The 20,223-nt window shown below is 43.0% G+C and overlaps 1 long non-coding RNA gene across 2 annotated transcripts in view; it reads left to right on the forward strand.

Annotated features, from left to right (window-relative positions):
- LOC116155857 (uncharacterized) overlaps nucleotides 1-19,897 on the forward strand; it is a 31,489-nt gene extending 11,592 nt beyond the window's left edge. Inside the window, exons 2-3 of one of the 2 annotated variants that reach the window (XR_004139751.2) lie at nucleotides 12,298-18,928; nucleotides 19,382-19,897. This is a non-coding gene — a long non-coding RNA (uncharacterized LOC116155857). Of the gene's footprint in view, nucleotides 1-12,297; nucleotides 19,301-19,381 lie in introns of those variants that run through there. The other variant, XR_004139750.2, reaches the window with a different exon arrangement.
- Nucleotides 19,898-20,223: the final 326 nt, after the last annotated feature.

Genomic DNA, 20,223 nt, shown 5'->3' on the forward strand with positions numbered 1-20,223 from the left:
GAGAGAAGCACACTGACGAAGCTGTAGTGTGGGCACTGTGCACCCTGTCTAGGGCAAAATTCTCAGTCTGTCCTGAGAGCTCTTCCTCTTTGAAATGGTGATTAAGCACTGGAAGTGTATAATGAGGGAAATTACTTATGAATCTGTGCCTCTCAGCTCCAGGCCACTTCTCTTTCTCTGAAAGAAACTCAAGGATTTTTACCCTAATAGCACTGGAACAAAGTCAGGGCTGAGGCAGGCCGGTGGGGCCCTACTGACAGCTTGTTAGAAACTGTCCCTCTCCTGCTCTCCCCTTTTCATTTCTTCAGGTTACAAAGCCTGACAGAGTTTGATGAGAAAACCAAGGCGGTAACATCCCCTGCGGCAGCGAAGTCCCTGCTGATCTGTCTTTGACAGATAAGGAGAGTAGATGTCACCGACAAAACACTTAACTCACCGGAGCCAAGTGTGCCAGGACAGCGCTGTAGCCCTCGCAGGACCTACAGGAGGAACCCAGACAGTGCCCACCTCCCACAACTGAGCTCTCTATAGAACATCATTTTAACTAGACAGCTCCTGAAAACCAAATGCTCACTGTAGCTTTCCTCAGAAAAGTGTATAACATCTAATAACTCAAAGGAAGTTATGCTTTGATTTACAAAAGTCTTCCAGGTTATATCCTCCACCTGGTCTTCAAGGGCTGGTGACCATCTAAGATCTGAGAAGTCAGTCTGACGTTCCATGCAGGTGTCTGGGCCTCCAACTTCGTCAGATTGCCAGGAAAGTGAGTGTGACGAAGCAAAACAAAAACATCCCTCTGCTCTAGGTGCCGAGGCTGAGACACACCAGCCTCTTGCCAAAAGTTGCACAGCTGTTATGCAGTAGAGCTAAAATTTGAACTCAGAGCCCAGTTCTTATCCATTATATTACCTCTCTCATATTAATAACAACAGTGCTTTATTTAACAAATATCTATTGTAAGACTATTCAGTGCCAGTATTAGGCTTGTGTTGTAAATATACAGTGACAAACAAGACAAATAAGTCCCCCGCTTTCTGGGGCTCCTGATCTGTTGGTAGATCCAAATGTGTAAACAAGTCATTCAGTGTAGGGTGAGGAATGGAGTACCAGCAAACCATTGGGTAGGTGCTAGACACAGTAGCCTAGACCAGGAGGAGCAATAGCTATGAAAGCCCAGAGTGCAGGCTGCACATAACACGGTTAGTGAAAGAAATGAAAAATGGTCGGTATGACTGGAGCAGAGAGAGAAGAGGGAATGTGTGAGTGATGAGATTGGAAAGAGAAACTGGCCCCAGATTCTGAAGGACGTGTAAAGCATGTTAAAGAGTTTTAGCATGTGGGAAATGGGGCTCCATTAGAAGGCATCAGGCAGAGCACGTAGCTGAGAGAGGTTTGGCCTGATCCACTATGTCACGGGCGTGCAGCAGTAACTGAAGTCACAGGAAGATAATATTACCCAAGGAGGGGAGAAGAGGCCTCAGAGAGCAGCCTCGGGAACACCAGCATTTCAGGGCTGGAAAGCGAAGGAGGAGACCTTCCCAAAATGTTCAGAAGGAGGAGGAGGAAAAGAGTGAGGCGTGACGTACTTTACCCAAGATCACAAAGCGAATAAGCTGGCAAACTCAGAATTCAAAATGCCTCTATCAATTCCAAAGTCATGTTTATGACCTCAACATCTCTTAAATATTGTTTTCCCTTACTGCCTAAAATTATGGTTGATATAAACTGTTTATTTATACATGTTTTTTTCAGAAGTTCACTCATACAACAACAACAAAAAATTTGTCAAGGAATTTGTTCAGTGCATCCTTGAGTGGCCTTAAGGAAGCAAACTCAGGAAACATCCTCCCAGCTTCCTCCCCGTCACTCTCCCTGTGTGCCCTGCCGTATCTGTGGTTGGGCTATGCTCTCATTCTATGTAAGAATGCCCCCTAAGACAGAGCCATGCACAGTCCATTGGCAGATGCTTAGGATTTCGCTTCAGAATTCCTTCCACGTGGCACAAGGGCCACATACAAACCCAGGAACCATTCTGAGTATCCACTCTGAGTACATCCACTGAGTGCATGATGTACGACAGTTCAGAAGTTATAAAGTAAAAACAAATTATTAAATCCCCCATCCCATTGCCAAGAACCCATTCCCAGAAATACCATTGTTAACAATTTAGTATATAACTTTAAATGCATTTTTCTACACATATATAAATAAGTTTTGAAATGAAAAGAATCATATTATCTGTATCGTTCTGAGCCTTACTTCTTAAACTAGGTAGTGGCCATCTCTTCATGCCAGTGTGTATAGCTTTACCTACTGTCTTCTTTCTGCATACCTGTCCACCTTATGAAGGTGTCATTATTGTGCTAATCAGTCCTCTATTCATGGCCATTTCCATTGTTTCTGGGTTTGTTTTGTTTTTGTTTCGGGGCGGCTTTTATTCTACAGAGTGTAAGGGACCCAAAAGAATGTTGTCTGGGCTCAGTTTTGGACCGAACATTTTTTCTGAATTTGCCATTGTTTGTCCTTAACTTTCCTCCCTTTTTGAGCTTGTTGGGTGTTTCCCTCCTGCTGTTCCCTCTAATCTTGCTAATACTCAGCTCAAGGTATGTTTGTTGCCTTAAAGATCTTCTTACAGAGTCTAGGACTCTTTGGAGGAGGTAAGTTCGACAAATAAACAAACTATAGTCTTAACTTTACATTCTTATTGTAGAGGCTTTCAGAGACACTGGAAGAAATTCTCTTGTTATCTAGAAATCAGTTTTAAACCCTCAAGTTATGTCACTGAGCAAGCAAGTTTGAACTGTGCTTCTCATTTCCTTTTAAACAGCACCCTAGATAAAGATTGATTGAATATATTTAAATTTAAGGCATATCCTGTAACTTCAAAGAGTTTACTGGCTCCTGCAGTCAATTGGGAGGCAAAATTAGTGTAAGGGAAATAATTAGAGAGCAGTTGAGTATTAATTATGTGTTACAAGCCCCTGGGCAGCAGGAGTTCAGGGAGGAGAGCGCTGCAGTTCTCTGCCTCCAAAGGGAAGGTGGAACTTGAGCTGGCTTAGGAAGCAGTGGGTAGCATTCTGAGAATTCTAAGCAGATGGAAGGCTTTTCAAATATCGGATAACTTTTCATACCTTTTTATTATATGAAATTGTCTTTTTTTTTTTAGCTTAATTTTTTTTAATTGAAGTACAGTCAATAACAATGTGTCAATTTCCGGCGTACAGCACAAATGACCCAGTCATGCATATGTCTGCTTGTATGCCAACACCATGCTGTTTTGGTCTTTGTTTTTGTGTAGTGTCTGCTTACCTCCCTGAGAACATAAGCTTGATGAGGGCAAGGACTATTGTCTTATCACTGCTGAATCCCTGGTCCCTGGTACAGTGCCTGGCACATAGTGGATGGTCAAAAGATTTATGAATAAATGAACCATGGGGTGTGTGAAGAACAGTGAGAAGACTGGACTATTTGGAAAGAAGTGTCTTTCCTTGAGGAGTAGAGGATTTGCCAACTCTCCAGCAGACAGGCTGAGGAGTAGCTAAGTGGGCCTGCTTGACATTCAAAACACAGAGGCGAGAAGAACCAGCTGACCAGGGTGTGATGATGCCCAGGTGGACCCTATATAGGTTGCAGTAGGGCACTTGAATCTGAAATTGAATTAAAACACAAACAAAAGAAAATTGATCTGCATAACCTCCTAGACTCTGCCTGGTCAGCTGACAGTTATACTTAAAAAAAACTAAAACAAGATTTTTTCAGTCCTACCCTTCCCTTGCTAAGAATACAGTAAAATGTTAATGTCATCACAATACTTTTATTAACACTTACTATGATTGTATTCACTCTTTAAGCAGATAGGTTCGTTGTTGGCTCACATTCAATCAGTTGTTAACCAAAAGGTGTTTTGCTTATTTTGTTTTTATATAAACTGTTCTTTTGCAGGTCCTTCCATCCTATACTCATACAATTGATTATTGGACCTAAATGCAGTGCTTCCCATTCCTGACACATCCTATCTTATTGATTTTAGACCATCTTTCACCTTACAGAATTCATTTTAAACCTGGATCCTGTCATCAATCACTGTAGTTGCTCCTCTCAGCTTGAGGTCATCCATACATATGATCTGCAAATCCCCAAGAGTCTGGACACCTAGAGATCATTTGGAGAGTTCTAAGGGGCCAGGAGTGTTTACCAGCTGATACACCATCAGCCAGGTGTAAAAAAAAGAAGTGACACTTGGCTCCAGGAGGACATTAAGCTCACGGATACATGGGGCAAAACTCAAGGGTAGTTGGGAAAAGAGAAACTGTTGGAATTCCAGGTTGAAGCAAACCGAGGTCAGACTCTCCAGCTTAAGCAACCCAGAAAGGTCTCTTCTAGGAAGCAACATTTTAGACGTAAAAGGGGGGAAAGCAGCTTGACAAATTTTGAGGCAGGCAGAGGGTGGGGAAAGGGCATGTTGTGCAGGCAGCAGCAAAACTGGGGGTGACAAAAGGATGGCCAGCCAAGGTAGACTGTGAACCTCACTCCCTGGCAGGCAGATGTTAAATTCACTTAGAACCATGGACTGCTTGGAATAGCCTTCCCTTCCAGCTCTCAGGAATAACTCTTACTTCGGGGTACTAAGACGTTTCTCCTCCCTTAGCCACTCTCCCGGTTTTTCACTGGAATTCTGCATCATTGAGACTCCTCCGTACCTCTCCCTTCACTCTGCCTCTGTGGTAAAATCAATTACAATTGGCTTACATCTCCAGTTCTGGGTACATTTTCCATCTGCTCCAAACATGCACGCCCTCCGACTGCACCCCTCCCCACTCCTCCCACCTCCCCCACCCTCTTCCTGCTCCCCATTAACTTCATCTTCTTAAGCAGCTCAGGAACACAGATGTTTTCACCCTGTCGCTCCAGCACAAGGGTATTTTCCCAGTGTCTCTCTGTGTGTATGCTCCAGGCACCGTCTCTCTGGGGAGGGAGAGAGTAAATGTTTTCATTCCAAACCCTCAGGGTCAGGTCTTGTTTGTCTAAACTGTGTTTGTTGCCATAATTATCAGATTAGCTGATCTCTGGCAGCAAGTTGGGGGGCAGGGGAGGGGGGAGTATTAACCCTTTGTAAGGTGGTTGCTGTGCTTTGTCACGGGAATACTCTGGTGAGGAGCTGTCATTTCTCTTCTAACCTGGATTTGGCTAGAATTCTTTTCACCAACCCTTGCAGCCCTCAGTAATAGTCTGCTCTGAGTCAGTCAAGCCACCCAGTGGGCTCCGCTGCTGGGATCCGAAAGGCATTTAGCAGAGATGCAGGGTTGAAAGGGCATCTCTCCAGGGATCTGCTGGGGAAAGAAAGAAATGGAGCTTAAAGAGGATCTGGATAACTAACTCAACAAGGGGTATCAGTGTCTGTCAGGCTGAATAAGGAAACCAGGAGTATGCACTGGACTTCTTCAGCCTGCCCACCCCTCCTCCTCCTTAGCATAAAGGCAGTGAGACTACCAGGCCCCACTTAGGTTTGTTTGTTTGGGGATTTTCTGTTGTTACAAAGAATACTAAGATCATTTTCACCACTGCAGTTTTAACAATACCAAAGGTCTCCCCTTGTAAAGACATTCCCAAGCCTTTGTCATCAGACTCAAATGGCTGGGCTCTGCAAGATTTTCTCATCTTCCCTTGCCTCCCACCCACAGCACCACTGAGCTGCTGTCTGGTCTCCAAAGATACCAGAAATACAGTGATTGCTCTCTCCTCTCACATCCAAGAGTAACAACCCCTTTGCATTTTAATTCTCTCTTACAAATGAATAAATCTTGTCCCTTCAAAAGTATCGCAGGCTCTTGGAGGACAAGAATATCCTTAAGTCCCATCCATACATTGGTTAGCTGGTAGAGGACCTCAGCGTATAAACAGGAGGTGCTTAGTAAATGCTGTTGATAGCATTTTCCTCAACTTCTCTTTCCATTTCTCACCTCTGCTCTTTTTTGTTTTCTGTTTGATGTTTTTGTTTACTTTATTGTTTACAGAGAGCCTGTACTTCTGTAACAATCCTCCAACTCAGACCCATCAACTCTTCCTCATCTTCACTCAAATGCAGAGAGAGAGAAAGAAGAGGATACATTTACTGAGTGTCTATATACCTAACACTATGCAAACTTATTCCATGTACTTTTCAAATATCTTATTTGAAACCCAGATTGGCTTCTGAGGTAAGTGCTGTGACATGAAAGGAAGCGGAGGCTCAGAGAGTTAAGTCACATACACAAACTGCCACAATAGTAAGTGGTAGAATGAAGATTGAGCCCAAGATGTCTGTGACCCTAAAATCCACACAAATCCCATCTTTCTAGTTATGGAAAGGGAGAAAAAAATCAAGCAATTAGGGACCCCACACTACCACTAGTGGCTGTGTGACCTAAGGTAAGTCACATACCCTCTCTGTGACTTATCTGGAAAGTTGAGGATTGACTAGATGACATCTAGATTCCTTCTTCTCTTGATGTGCCATCAAATTCTGGGCCCCTGTAGGGAAGCATATAGGAAAAGTTGTTTAGAGAAATCATATTTACTCGATTTAGTATATGCAAAATGCTTAGAATAATGCCTGGCACATAGTAATTCTGCAAAAGTATTAGCTGTTATTGTACATGATAATGAGGCAAATGAGGATGGATCCATGTACTACAAACACGTTTTTACCTCCACATCTGTAAATTTTAAAAAGACAGTCCAGTATTCTGGTAACTTAAAAGCCGTTTCTCCTGCAAAGACATTACCAGAAGGGGAAGGACCTATGGCTACTGAAAGTTAAAAATAACTATCATTCATAGAAGGATAGTTTGCTAAGCAAACAACCACCAAGACCAAACATACAGATGTTTCATTGAAAATTCAGCTTTCTTGTTTGGTCATGGAATGTATTAGTCTGCCTTGGGAAGTAGTGAGTTTCCCTCCCCTGGATTCAGGGATGTAGATGTCAGGTGGCTGGATGGACTGCATTGACTTTGAACCACCCTTCTGCCCAAGTCTCTCTAATTCCAAAGCGAAGGCTATCCAGAATTACAAAGTGTCCCAGTGCCTATGGGCACTAGGGTAGCAGGCACTGGACTCCAGCAGGTTACTCAGCCCTGTAAAAGCACGATATCAGGAACAGCTTGCACCTTATATGGTGAAGCCGTGCCTTCTGAGCCTTTAGTTGAAAGGTGATTTGTGGAGCGCATTACTGAGCAGTATCCTGGGTCATTCTGTCTTTTCAATGCTGAGACTAAGAATTAAAAGCACCAGGAAATAACAGAATCACACAATAAGGGAAGGGCCAGAACCCAGAGCTCTTGTTTTTTCTCATTTTTCCTCCCTGTGAAGAGATAGAATTATCTTGGGCTGAAGATGTAGACCTGAATATGAGTAGAAAGTCATATGCAGTGTTAGATCAAGATGAATGGCAAGTAAGACAGAAAAGGAAATAAATAATCAAAAAGAACAGAAGGGCAAAAGGGCAGGAGATAGACAGTTGGAGAGGCAGAGGAAGAGAAAATAAGGACATGAAGGGGCTTTTCTTTAAAAAAAAATGTATACTTCGAATGAAAGAAGTAGAGAGACAACATTTAAAAAGGAAAGGGATTTCAAAGAAAGAAAGATGGTAACAGACATCAAGTACTACCAGAGCTAAGTGGACAAGAATAATTATGGTTGAAAAAAAAAGTCTATTATAATTTAACCTAGCTTATCTAATGAGAGTATCTATAAGAGGCAGTAGGTGCCTCTTTGCGACAGAGATCCGCAGCCAGAGACCTCAGGATCTGGGGAAGAGAACGCTTGTCTACTCCCCAGGGACCTCAGCCATCTGCTATAGCACAGATCAGCTGTTAACACTGGAGTTAGAAGCAAAGCTTCTGTTGAACCACCTTGGAACCTGTAACCTGCCTTTCCCTGGAGGGTTCCCTTCCTTCCTCCCTTCACTTCTCTCTGTTTTCTTCTTGACATCACTTTTACTTATTTGACTGTGGAGTGGTTGGTCTGGAGAAACTTCAGTGCCTTCCAACCCCCCAAGAAGACAGTTCTCTACCTCTGATTTCACATTCCTTTCTTCTTTCTGTGCTGTCTCTGTGGGATATGAGGTTCAGGGAATAATGTAAGGATATGCAACGGGAGCCGGGATGACTCACATGACAGCTTAACTCTGTTGCTATGGCTCAGCTGTCTCTTTTTCTGGTGGAAAAAAACCTGGAAGAGTTGATTCCAGGTCCACAGAGAGGTTGATTGGTATTAGGAATTAGTCACCATTGGAAGCATTGAATGTTGTTTTATTAACAACAATCATGATAATGAACAAAATAATTTGATGAGTACTAAAGATAAAACCATAGATCCTGCCCTTGAGGGGCTCTCAAACCAAAAGCTGCAGCCCTAGGTCCTTGCGGTTCAATAGTAATCATCACTGCCTGGTATCCAGCACTGAGGTGCTTAGGTGCTGGGTACAACGCTGAGCATGTGACATTCGTCAAGATGTTTAATCCTCATAACATCTCCGTGAGGCAGGTACTGTTGTTATCCCCACTTTACAGATGATGGAATGGATTAAATGATTTGCCAATATTGTTCAACCTGTGTGAGACTGGGATTCAGATATGCTTGGAGACACCTTATTAGACTGTCATCCATTTAATGATTCAAGACTGACTGCGGTGACTGAGTGAGGTCCCCAGATTCATCTCATTCCCATTTCAACACTATTTTGAGGATTCATGCTTGGGAGCCGCTCCCATAAGCCCTTTCCCACTGTGTCACATGTGATCCAACCTGCTTTAACCTGTCTGTTCTCCTACATGCCTGAACCTGCAGATGCCCCACGAGCGATCCTTGGCCCTGGGTTCTTCCTTCTAGTCCCCACTTTCCACCAATTCATCCACAACCCTAACAACATCAAGCCTTCCCAACAACAGTGATGTCACCCCCAACTAACTACATGTGCCCAGGACCTTTGGGTTTCCTACCTGTGCTGCTGGTCCCCTTCCTAAATCAAATGAGTGACTGAGCAAGAGCATAAACCCCCAAGACACGAAGTCCTACTCTCTGGAATCTTGTCCTTCTATCCAAGGCATGGTGTCTTCAAGTACTTTCTGCCCAAAGCAACGGTCCAATAAAAACCTTCACTTGGACTCTATACTAATTTGAAATTTAAAATGACTAGTTTGGGGAGATTATGCAAAGTATGCATGCAACCAAGATTTGGGCACAGAAGAGGACAGAAATGTTTTCACATAACAGCTACTAAATATGGTTCATACAAATCATATTATATTATCAGTTTTTACTTTCTCTGACAATACGTTTTTAACCCAGCTTGAGAATTCCAATTATCTGAAAATAATAAAATAATATTAAAATTTATAATTCAGATTTTTAGACTAACTTCCTCATTCCTCCAACCCCCCTACCCTGCCTTTCCCACTCCCTCCAGGCATCCAAAACGGCACAATCTGTATGAATAGGGCCAGGTAGCCTATGAATACTCAGTAAATATTAACTAACTGACTTGTCTAAATGAACTAATCTATTAGCCTCTGGTATAAGTAGTTTTCTGTCCCTCAAATTCAAATCATTTCCTCTCCTTTTACTAACATGGGCATTCATGCATTCAGTTCAAACCGTTGTTTACTTAGAGCTGTTCTGGCCCCCATAAATGCACAGCCTGGTAATGGTGCAAGACAGAATGAGAACAAGTGCTTGTGTGAGGACCGTAGCAGTGAGGAGGTAGAAAGAACATGCCTTGACTGCAGCAGACCTGGCTTCCAAGGCTGCCTCATCTGTAAAATGGGACTATGAGCTAGCTCATAGCGTCACTGATAACAGTGAACATTTTGGAAGGGATTGTTGAGTGCTGTGTGCATTTACCTCTTCAGCTGTCCCTGAAACTCTACATAGGAGGGAAATGGCACTTGGAGGGTGGAAAGATTTGCCCAGCCTGAGGTCTCATAACTAGTTAGAGATGGACACTGCTGGAACTTGAACACACTCTTAAGTCTTCCTTACAATACCTGTTTGTACAAGTGCCCTTGAGGATTAAACTCCTGTCATGTTCTTCTCACACTATGTGCTCAATACATTCCTTTCCTCTACCCCTCGACCAGAGAAGGACACTCAGTTCCAGGTATGGAAATAGGTCATAAGACTTCAAGGCTAGAGAGATGTGGAGGTTACCTTCTGTGGGGGGCAGGTCGGGGGAATGGTCCATTTGGCCTCCAGACCTATTGCTGGCCCAGGAAGGATGAAGGAACCTGGATTCTGCTCCCCAACGAGGGGATGTGGGCGTGCAGATGGGGAATGGAAAGTGCAGCCAGATGGCCCTTAGCCCCCTGGAAGGACGGCAGTTAATCATGGAGGAGTCTTCCCTCTGTCAGTATATCTACGCTGATGCTTTTGTCTTTTCCTGTTATGGTTTGGTTTGACTTCGTCTTACATTCGTAGTAAACGTTCCTTTATTTTTTGAAAAGTGCGATCCTTGTTTCTGCTCAAAAAAAGAGACAAAGGGGATTTGCTTCCACCCAGGTTGGCTCAAGGAGAGGATTAATGTGTCCTTGGGTTAGGTGTGGTGATGGCAGCTGGAGAACTGGGGGAACCTGGAGGAACTGGGTAGAGGGAGAGGGAGACGCTGGGAGGTAAGTAAGAAAGCTGTGATGACTCATCTCTTACTGAAGGATTCCAGCACCAGCTCTTCCTAGCAGGCTTTTTCAATACCCATTTCAGAAACAGAAATATCCTAATGCCTGGAATGGAAGGAAAAGTCTGGGTGGAGGCAGTGTAGTATAGAAAGAACAACATTACAAAGCTTTGTTGCCAAGGACACTAACTATGAGCTTTGAACAAGTTACTTAACATCTCTGGGTGTCCCCATGTATGATGGTGAACATATGCAGACCTCTCAGGGAAGCTGGGACAACCCAATGAAATCTTGTTCATAAAGGGCCTGGCAGAGGAGGTGACTGTTGAGTGTCTGGGAAAAGATGGGACACTCAGGCTGCAGCTCCAGTTAGTGGGAGAAGTTGGCTTTTGCTGAATCCTACCCAAAATGTGGTTGGGCTATTCTGATCCTCCCAAGAAAATATGTGATGATGGTAACTCTAATGCCACTAACATTAACTAAAGTTAGTCCACTGGGGAGAGGAAAAGGAGCTACATGCAAAAGAACTCCTTTATCAGGAAGGGTGAAAATAGAAGGGGATATTCTGGAAGAATATTGTAAATTAGAAAATCTAGAAAACATTGCAAATCTAGGGGGAAAAATCCAGAGTAGCTCAATAAAAGGTCTAAATTTAATCTTAAAAAAAAAAATACAGGTGCCTGAGGTGGGAAAAAATTTTGCTGACTGTTCAAGTAAGATGTTTATAATAAAAATAGAAGTTTTTTTTTAAATGATAGTAAAAGTAAGGTTTTAAAAAAGGAAATCCCACAAATTACTCTCAACATGTTTTAAATTGTAAAATACACATTAACATAAAAATTAACATGGTAATGATTTTTAAGTATACAGTTCAGTTGTACTAAGTACCTTCACTTTGTTATGCAACCATCACCACCCTCCATCTCCAGAACTCTTCATTTTACAAAACTGAAACTCTGAACCCATTACATCCCATTTGCCCCACCTCCAGTCCCTGGCAACCACCGTTCTACATCCTGTCTATATGAATTTGCTGTTCTGGGTACCACACATAAGTGGAATTATACAGTATTTGTCCTTTTGTGACTGGCTTATTTCACTTAGTGTAATAGATTCTTTATCTATCTATCTATCTATCTATCTATCTATCTATCTATCTGTGTTCCAAAGTCATTTGCAAAGTGATTTAAATAAAGCAAAGATTCAGGTCCCACCATGCTGGCATGATACAATGCCAATTTCCATATGGAAAAAGAATGAAGGTGACACTTCCCAGACCTGGAGGAGAACGTGGCTGCAGGTGAAGTGTGGACACAAGGAAACCCCAAGTGCGGGTTTTGGGGGTCAGGGACGTCTGACCCTTTCTTAAATTCCTTTGTGTTGCCTCAACATAAGAGTTCACAGGGGTGTTGACATTGGTATTCTCAGTTTTTCCCTTAATGTTTTCTGTAGGGTCCATCCCATTATTACCCATTCCCAGGGTGGTCACTATAGTTCCTAATAAACAGGCAGATGGTCAATTAGTTCATTTTTCTTACAACTTTCCATGTAGCTGACACACTCAACACTTTAAAGTAGATAGTTTTAAAGAGGAAATTGTAGTGGGCAACATAGTTACTTCCCATCATCTCTACTCTTTTCTTTCCCAGATTATGAAGCAACTGTGGAACTTGGATAGGTTGAACATTCCTTCAGCTCTTGAAATGAACTCTGATTGGTTTAAGTGAATCAGTAAAGCCCATCACACTGGCCATGGTGACTGGTTGGGGAATGAGTCCATGCCATGATTCCGACTAATGAGACATGTTTACTGGACATGAACTAGGAAGCACAAAGTCTCAGACATCCTACTTCAGCCTTAGTATAAAGGCAATGCTACCAGTCCTCAGAGTCCTTGATAATATTGTTCAGACTCTGGATCAGCCCACCCAAAGAGGTCAAGAGGACGGAGCCCCCATGATGGGATTAGTGCTCTTATAAGAAGAGACAGCAGAGAGCCTCTCTTGCTCACTCTGCCATGTGACGACATACATGGTGAGAAGGCAGCTGCCTGTAAGCCAGGAAGAGAGCCTCACCAGAACCCAACCATGACAGCTCCATGCCTCTGAAATGATGCACAAGCAAGCCACCCCTGGGGACTCTGAGGGTGGCAGAATCACCTAAATAAATGAAGAACAAGGAAGGGGAGGAGGGAGGTGAGAGGCAGCATGGTGAAGAGCAGTACTCTTCACTCATTTCCACCAGAACAGCAGAGAACAAGAAAGAGAAACAATTAACCCATCAGAAGACCTGGAGGCAAAGCCTGGAAAAAGATGCCAATATCTTTGAAATCTTGTTATTTTATTGTAAAAAGTCATGCAAATTCTGCATTCTACTTCATAATGTGCCTTTACACTCTTTGTATCAAAATGTTTACCTAAAATTTTTGAGAAGTGTCATTTTATACCAAATCTTTGAAATAACCTCCTGGCCCTGCCCTACCTATCCTGGCATGCTTCCACCCCGATGTGAATAGCACGAATGCATCAGAAGGAGTGCTGGATGCAGTTTTAAAATCTGGGTTCTTTTTCTCATTCCATCCCTTCCCAGCCATGTGACCTTGCAAAATCACTTATCGTCTTTAAGCTTCTCTTTCCTCACGAGTAAAAGCGAAGATGACATCTCTTCCGCCTTTCTCACAAGGCTGTCAAGCTCCAAGGAGTTAATTTGAGAGAGAGAGCTGGGAGACCAGGAAACTCTGACTCTATGGCCCTGTAGGGTGGTATCACTATTATTATTCCAAGACCATTTTGGAAGTTTCCCAGCCCAGACTGAGCCATTCTGGGACTAACCTTTTCTGTTCATTCCGATACCTTTTTGTCCAATCCTTGCACCTATTCTAGGAATAGAAGTACAGGAGGCAAAAAGAATGAGGAGCGGCTATTTATAATCAGCTGTCGAGAGGATGGGAGAGAAGTCAGATCTTACTCTCATGCGACTCCACGTCTCTTGGTTCCCCTCATTTCTACATCTTCCATCTTTAACATGGGATCTTAAGCTTCCCTACTCAGAGGAATCCTGAACCTGTATCCCCTGTACTTGCCTGATGCACTAATCACCTAAGATTCAGGGTCGAGCAGGAAAGACAAGTTGGTTTCATCTTCAGCACCAGCTCTGAATCACTGGTTGCGTGGGACACTGTATTAAGAAAACCACTCAGTGGGAGAGATTGTAGAGCTTGATTAAAGCTGTCTGCCACAGGCACAGAGGGCGAGAACAGCAGCATGTGTGCCACCACTGGCCACCCCTGGTTTAGAGGCTCTAAAAAATGCAGCAAATCTTGAGAGCTGGAAGGTTTTCAGAAGAACCTCAAATGTGAGGTTTTTCATCCTCTGGGACATTTAGGAAGTCAGTGATAATGGCTTGTGTCTTATTTTTAATAATATGAAGGGCCAACTCCTTATCTGTGATAGTATTGACGAGGTTAACTAAATGTCAAGTTTCTTTCCTTTTAGATAGAAGAATATCAACCCCATTCCCTGACCCTGAGTGTCTTATGCTAGCCACTATGACTTACATCTGTTGAAATCACAGAAAATTTTGGAATGTTATTGGGCATCCTGACACTCCAGCATTGAACCCATGAGCAATTGTGGACATGAATACAGAGTGAAGACCTAAGATGACTGACTGGCTGCAGGGAACTTTAAAAAAAAAAAAAGTCATGGTGATTAAGAGGTTGGGAATCACTGTTCTAATGAAATCTGTTGTCAGTCTTAATCTGACTGCTTCAAATCCTACCCCATATTTCTGAGAACTCTAAGGGTTTCAGATTTGGATGAACACTCCATGAGTTTATTTCAAAGTACTTATTTCTATTTTAGCATGTGTTACTTGAGACTTTTAAAAAAATAACAAAGAGCTTCCATTAAATAATTAAGTATCCTCTTGTTGTAGAATTCTAAAGGGTTCAGCGCTGTGTACATGCATAGCATTTAAGCTTTTAGGAATTTATTTTACCACTTTGGTGCTTTCACTTTGCTTGAAAGCAAACCCTTTTGGGTAAAAGGCCCAGTTGGGGTTTAAAAGCTTTCAATCTGCCTTCATCTGCTCTTTAGGCAACTAGACTTCCTGGCTGAGTAGAGTATGTTGTTTCATTTTGGTCATGTCTTACACTACAAGAAGCTACAGAACAGTAAAAAATACAGTGATTAAATATTTTGATATTTCTTACTGTATTTTTTCCACTGGGTTTCTCTGGGCGCCTACTGTTTATTACCATGTTCTGAGCTTCCCTTGCAAATGAATTCTTGCATGTTAAGGAACAGCCACTAAGGAAGGGGCTGCAAGATGGGTCACATTTCAGAGAAAACCAACTGTGGAGAGTGACAGGCTGGGGTTGAGGGGCCGGTCGGGGAGGTGAGCACAGAGGAGATTACATTGGGGAGGTGAGCACAGAGGAGATTACAGGCCCCTCGTCTGTCTTCACAGCAATAGGGAGGTGCTTTTAGTAATAAGAGGTCTTTCTTTTGGTACTTTTCAGCTCCCCACTTCCTTTTCTTCATTCTCTTAAATTTTTCTTCCCTCTCTTTGCCTCCCTTTCTCCTTTCCTTTCCCCTTTATGTTTCTCTCCTGTCCCATTTTTCTAATTTCCCTTCCATTCTCCTACTTTTTCTTGTCTCTTTCTTTCTCTCGTCCCCATCTCTTCATTTCTGACCTATCTCCCATTCTCTGCTTGTGCTTCCTTAGCTTAATATTGTTCGTTAGGTTACTTATTTATTCATTCTTAAAGGAGGTACTGGGGATTGAACCCAGGACCTGATGCATACTGAGCATGTGCTCTACCACTTAAGCTATACCCTCTCCCCTTGCTTGTGCTTCCTAAAGTGTGTTCCACCAAGCACCAGGTCCATGAGATGCTCTCTGAAAAATAAAAAAAGGTGGGGGTAGGGGGGTGAAGCTGGATATGTGGTTAAATTGCATACCATATCTCCCCTTTGGAGCACTTTATTAGCATTTTATAGGTTCTGAGAAATCCTACTGTGAAGAAACAACTCTAACCTGGCTATCCCACTATTCCCAAGACCTCCTTGACCTCAGTGTCTTTTCCCTCCAAATTAATGAATCTCACTGAGAATACATTTTGGGAAACGCCCATGGTAGAGTCTCTCCTCTTGCTTACCTTGGGTCTGCAGAGCACTGACTTCTTCCAGTCATACCTGATATCAAGGCATCTTCTCCCCTGTCTGAGCCTTTCTGAGGCCACCACAGCCACGTCTCCTCTTCTGTCTGTCCCCTTCACTGCCCAACACGGTGAAACACATGTTGCAAAAAAGTGCAAAAGTTCTACATTACTCAACTCTCGTGTTAAATGTTTAAGGTTGGTGGTTCTTTCTTCTTCTTCTTCTTTCACTTACCTAACAAATTGCCAAAGATTGTCTTTGAAAAATAATAGGCAGCATGGCAGAGGTTCCAGCAGGGGAACATTTTGATTCTTTGCTGGTGACAGTGTCAGCTGGTATAATCATTCTAGAGGGGAATTAGATGAATATGTAGCCAAAGTCTGAAAATGCTACTTTGGGGACTTTATCCTAAGAAAATAATTAAGGATTTAAGCAAAGACTTAGCTTCAAGGGTTTGTTTTTTTCTTTTTGCTTTGTTGTTGTTGCTGTTGTTTTTACTGGAGTGTTGTTTATGACAGAAAAAACTTGGAAACAACCTTAGTATCCAACAGTGGGAGGGAGACTGGCAAGTTGAGCGTACTGTTGCATAGTCATACGATGGGGTATGACTCAGCTCTTAGAAGGAAAGCTTTAGGGGAGTATTTACCAACATAAAGTAGATGCCCCAAATTAATTCTGTGTAAAAAAGCATACATATGGACAATGTGAGCCCATTTTTGTAAAATCAACATTCACCTACTGTGATACATAAATAAAAACATGTAAAAGCAGGAAAGAATATGCCCCCAAATTCAGCAGTAATTATCTCTTACTGGTACTAGGATTTCAGCAGCTTCTTGTTTATCTGTGCTTTGATTTTTATATAAAGAGCATGTGCCTTTTGTATATTGAAAGGAAACAATAAGTTAGAAAGATTAACAAAAATAGTTGGTGATCCCATACAAGTTTTGTTAGCATTTGAACTCCCAGCTTACTCCAAATATGGTCCCATCAACACCAACTGGGACTTTTCTGTCTCCTGGGGGGTAAGTGCTCTGTGAGGAAGGTCAAAGAGAATGTCAGCCTTCCTTCTGCTATCTGAGGAAATCTGGATACAAGAGCCGGCTTCTATGTTGTGATGCTGCAATTTACTGGGAAAAAAAAAAGATCAACACACCCCACCATCTATTTATTTAATATTAAAAATAATATTTCACTGAGTTTGGCTGGCGTCAGCTCGAGCAGTTACTCATACAGGAATTCAAACAAAAGCAGCACTGGCCCTGGGCCAGGGGGCTGGTGCTGGGTGGTCCATGTCCGTCCTTAGCTCAAGACTAACTCCTAGGCTGCTTTCCGACCTGCTTCGGGTTAAGAAGATGATGTATTCATTTATTTATTAGAAATGTTTTAACAGGAAATGCTAATAGTTTGCATTTAGGGAGAATTGCCCTGGAGACAGCTGGAGGAACCCAGCAGACGTGGTGGGGGAGGAGACTGCTGTTCTGAGCCTCGGAGTCGGGTCAGGGTCTGTTGTAAAAGTGCATTGAGACCCAACACACCAAGTTAGCCCAGAAGATCCTGGTTGCTTTGCTTCAGGACAGAAGTAGAAGGAGCACGGCCATTTCAGCTGCCCTGTTTCCCATCTCTGTTGCCGTTTGTTTCTTAGGGCCCTGAAGGGGTGTTTTTGATGTGGCCGTGAACACAGATGTTGGCTCTGTGAGGAATGAACAGGCCCTGTGTACACAAACCTCCAGGTAGGGGTGTGTGAGCCAAGACGTAAGCGAGCGCACATGTAACTCAAACCCACTTTTAGTGTGACTGTGGGCTGGTGGAGTCATGTGTGAGTTCAGGGTTATATGTGCCCGTCTTTTCAGCGTATGAGTCTGAATGAAAGACAAGTGTTTGCAGGGGATTTCAGGTGTGTCCTCAAGCTCCAGGGTGCATTCCAATGTTGGATCATATTCATGGGTAATTCTGAGGAGTCCAGAGAGAAAATGGAAGACAGGGGAGTATAAATCAAGCACAAATGTATATGTATGAGAAGAACATGAGCAGGTTTGTGTATCTTTAAAAATCCTCTTCCAGCCATTCTGGAAGACTACAGGACTTTACTCCCGGGGGCAGGGCGTGATTACAGTGCCGTGGGGAATGGGGTCCAGTGTCTAACCCAGTCTGGCACGACAATAGGGCTGTTCCTGTGTTTCCAGATAACAATAGAGGTGAAGCCTAACCCTGGAAACCAGTCAAGATTCCCAGAGATAAACTCTCAGGCAGCAAGAACTCTGTCAATGAAAAGAAACTGACCTTTCGCCTTCTGGAGTCACAGAATTCCCACAAATGCTATGCCTCATCAGCTCTGGCAGCCTCACCACCACAGCCCCAGACTTCGAAGCCAATTCATAAACAGCATGGAGGGGGCTGTGCTAGAAGTCGAGGCACCTCTAGCACCTCAAAATACAGGAAGCAACCCCCACCCCCCGCCACCGCCATTTTCTTCCAGAAGTTAACCTTCTCTCCAGGCTCACAAAGTTACGAGTGAGGCCCTTAAACGGCTTTCCTCTGACAGTGTGGCCTGCTTTGTTGCTGCTGAAGGGACCACAGGTGAGCTTTAACCTGAAATGTGTTCTAAAATCTGAACGGAGAGCCTCTGGAGAGCTTGCACAACCTTGGGAGTCTCAGGGCAGGGGGCGTGGAGGACTCGGGCTGGGGTGGGGAGGAGCGGGTCAGAGAAGACGAAGCGGAGGAGTCTGGTCTATGACAGTGAGAGGTTTTTAAGTCTGAGGCTGGAAGTTCATCAGATTTCTTGTTTTAAGATGATAAAATTAATTAATCTTTTTGAGCCCTAGGTTCCTCAGCAAAATGCGAATGGCAGAGTTTCTGATTTATAAATCAAATAAACTAGGACTTCATCACTTAACAACTGCCTTCCCACACAAGCCTGAAACCCATTTAGCATCATATAAGCCACGAGAACAATGGTTTTCAACCTTGGCTACACAGGAATCGCTGGGGAAGGTGTCGACAATGTTATTATTGCATGAATCCCACCTGCAGAGATTCTAACGGAATTCATCTGGGTGAGGCCTGGACACCAGGACTCTACTTTCCTGAATCTTCTCGTTAACTCCTATTCTGAAATGTAGGTATTTTCTAAAGTTCTGTGTATCTTTCTCTATATTTCCTCTGTATTTCTCTTCTCAATCATTCCCACATCTTCAACTATCACTTCTTTGGGGATGATGCCCAAATCCATTTAAATTCCCAATCTAGTTATCCAGCTTCTATTTGTCTACCTACCCTTGGAATGCTGCTATAGCCCCAGTACATGCTCATTCCAAATTCAATCTCTTGCCCCCAAAGATCTTCCATTCCTTGGTTTCCCTGTTTCTATAATGACATATCCCCCATTCCCCATCATCAAGGCTCAAAATGTTACTGTTATCTTTGATGATTTTAAAAAATGTATTAACGTAAGTGTTAATATATAAACTCTCTGCCACAATAAAGTCTCTCCACCACTCACCATGAAGAAAATATTGTCTTCGATAGTTTTGCTAAGCCTGTCCTCTAAGGAGAGTTCTGTCTTTTCCAGGATGGAAAAGACTTTGTGATTCAAAATAAAGAGACTGGATAAACAGAGACAAGACTGAAGGGGCAGAAGGAAAGGAGGAAGGGAACAAAAGAGAAAGGCTTCATGTCCATTTCAGGACAGAAGAAATGGAAAGCGAGGGGTTCAGAGAATGAGAAGCTCTGGAGCTAATGACAGGTGAGAATTAGGAGAGGAAAGGCAAGTTTGAGGACTGTTCCTAAAGCTTATGCTTTTTAATGTTCTTGGAGAATGGCAAGCAAAAATTTGAATTCGTTTTAAAATAGTTTTGGTTGCTAGACTGTTTTTCAGTTCATCATTGCTTTGAGTCTGAGACGTTTGGATGGCCAGCTTACATTTGGGTTACATGCTACACTGCTCCCTCATTGGCAACAGCTAAACAGTCACCAAACCCCATGACTTTTCCTGCTTTCAGCCTATCACTACTGCCTAACAACACCACACATGCCAACTAGACTTCCTCATAACTCAAACTTTTTTTTTTTTTGGACTTTGGCTCATTCTGTTTCCTACACCCCAAATCACTGCCCATTTCCATCATTATTAGTTCTTTCTAGGCTTCAAAGCCCAGCTCAGATTCCACCTTCTCAAGGAGACCTTCCCCGTTGATGCTTCACACATTCTTCATTCCTTCCTGCCCTGCACATGCAACTCTCCAAAACAACAGTAATAATAGTGATGATGATGGTACCAATGACTAACATTTATATTGATCTCATTGGGTCCAGGCACCACTTTGCATATTTTATTTCATTTAATGCTTGCAACAACCCTGTAAGGTAGTATTACTGTAGGAACTAAGACCAGAAGGGTAAGTGACTTCCTAA

This window comes from Camelus dromedarius, chromosome 8, assembly GCF_036321535.1.
Source record: "Camelus dromedarius isolate mCamDro1 chromosome 8, mCamDro1.pat, whole genome shotgun sequence".
Taxonomy (NCBI): Eukaryota; Metazoa; Chordata; class Mammalia; order Artiodactyla; family Camelidae; genus Camelus; species Camelus dromedarius.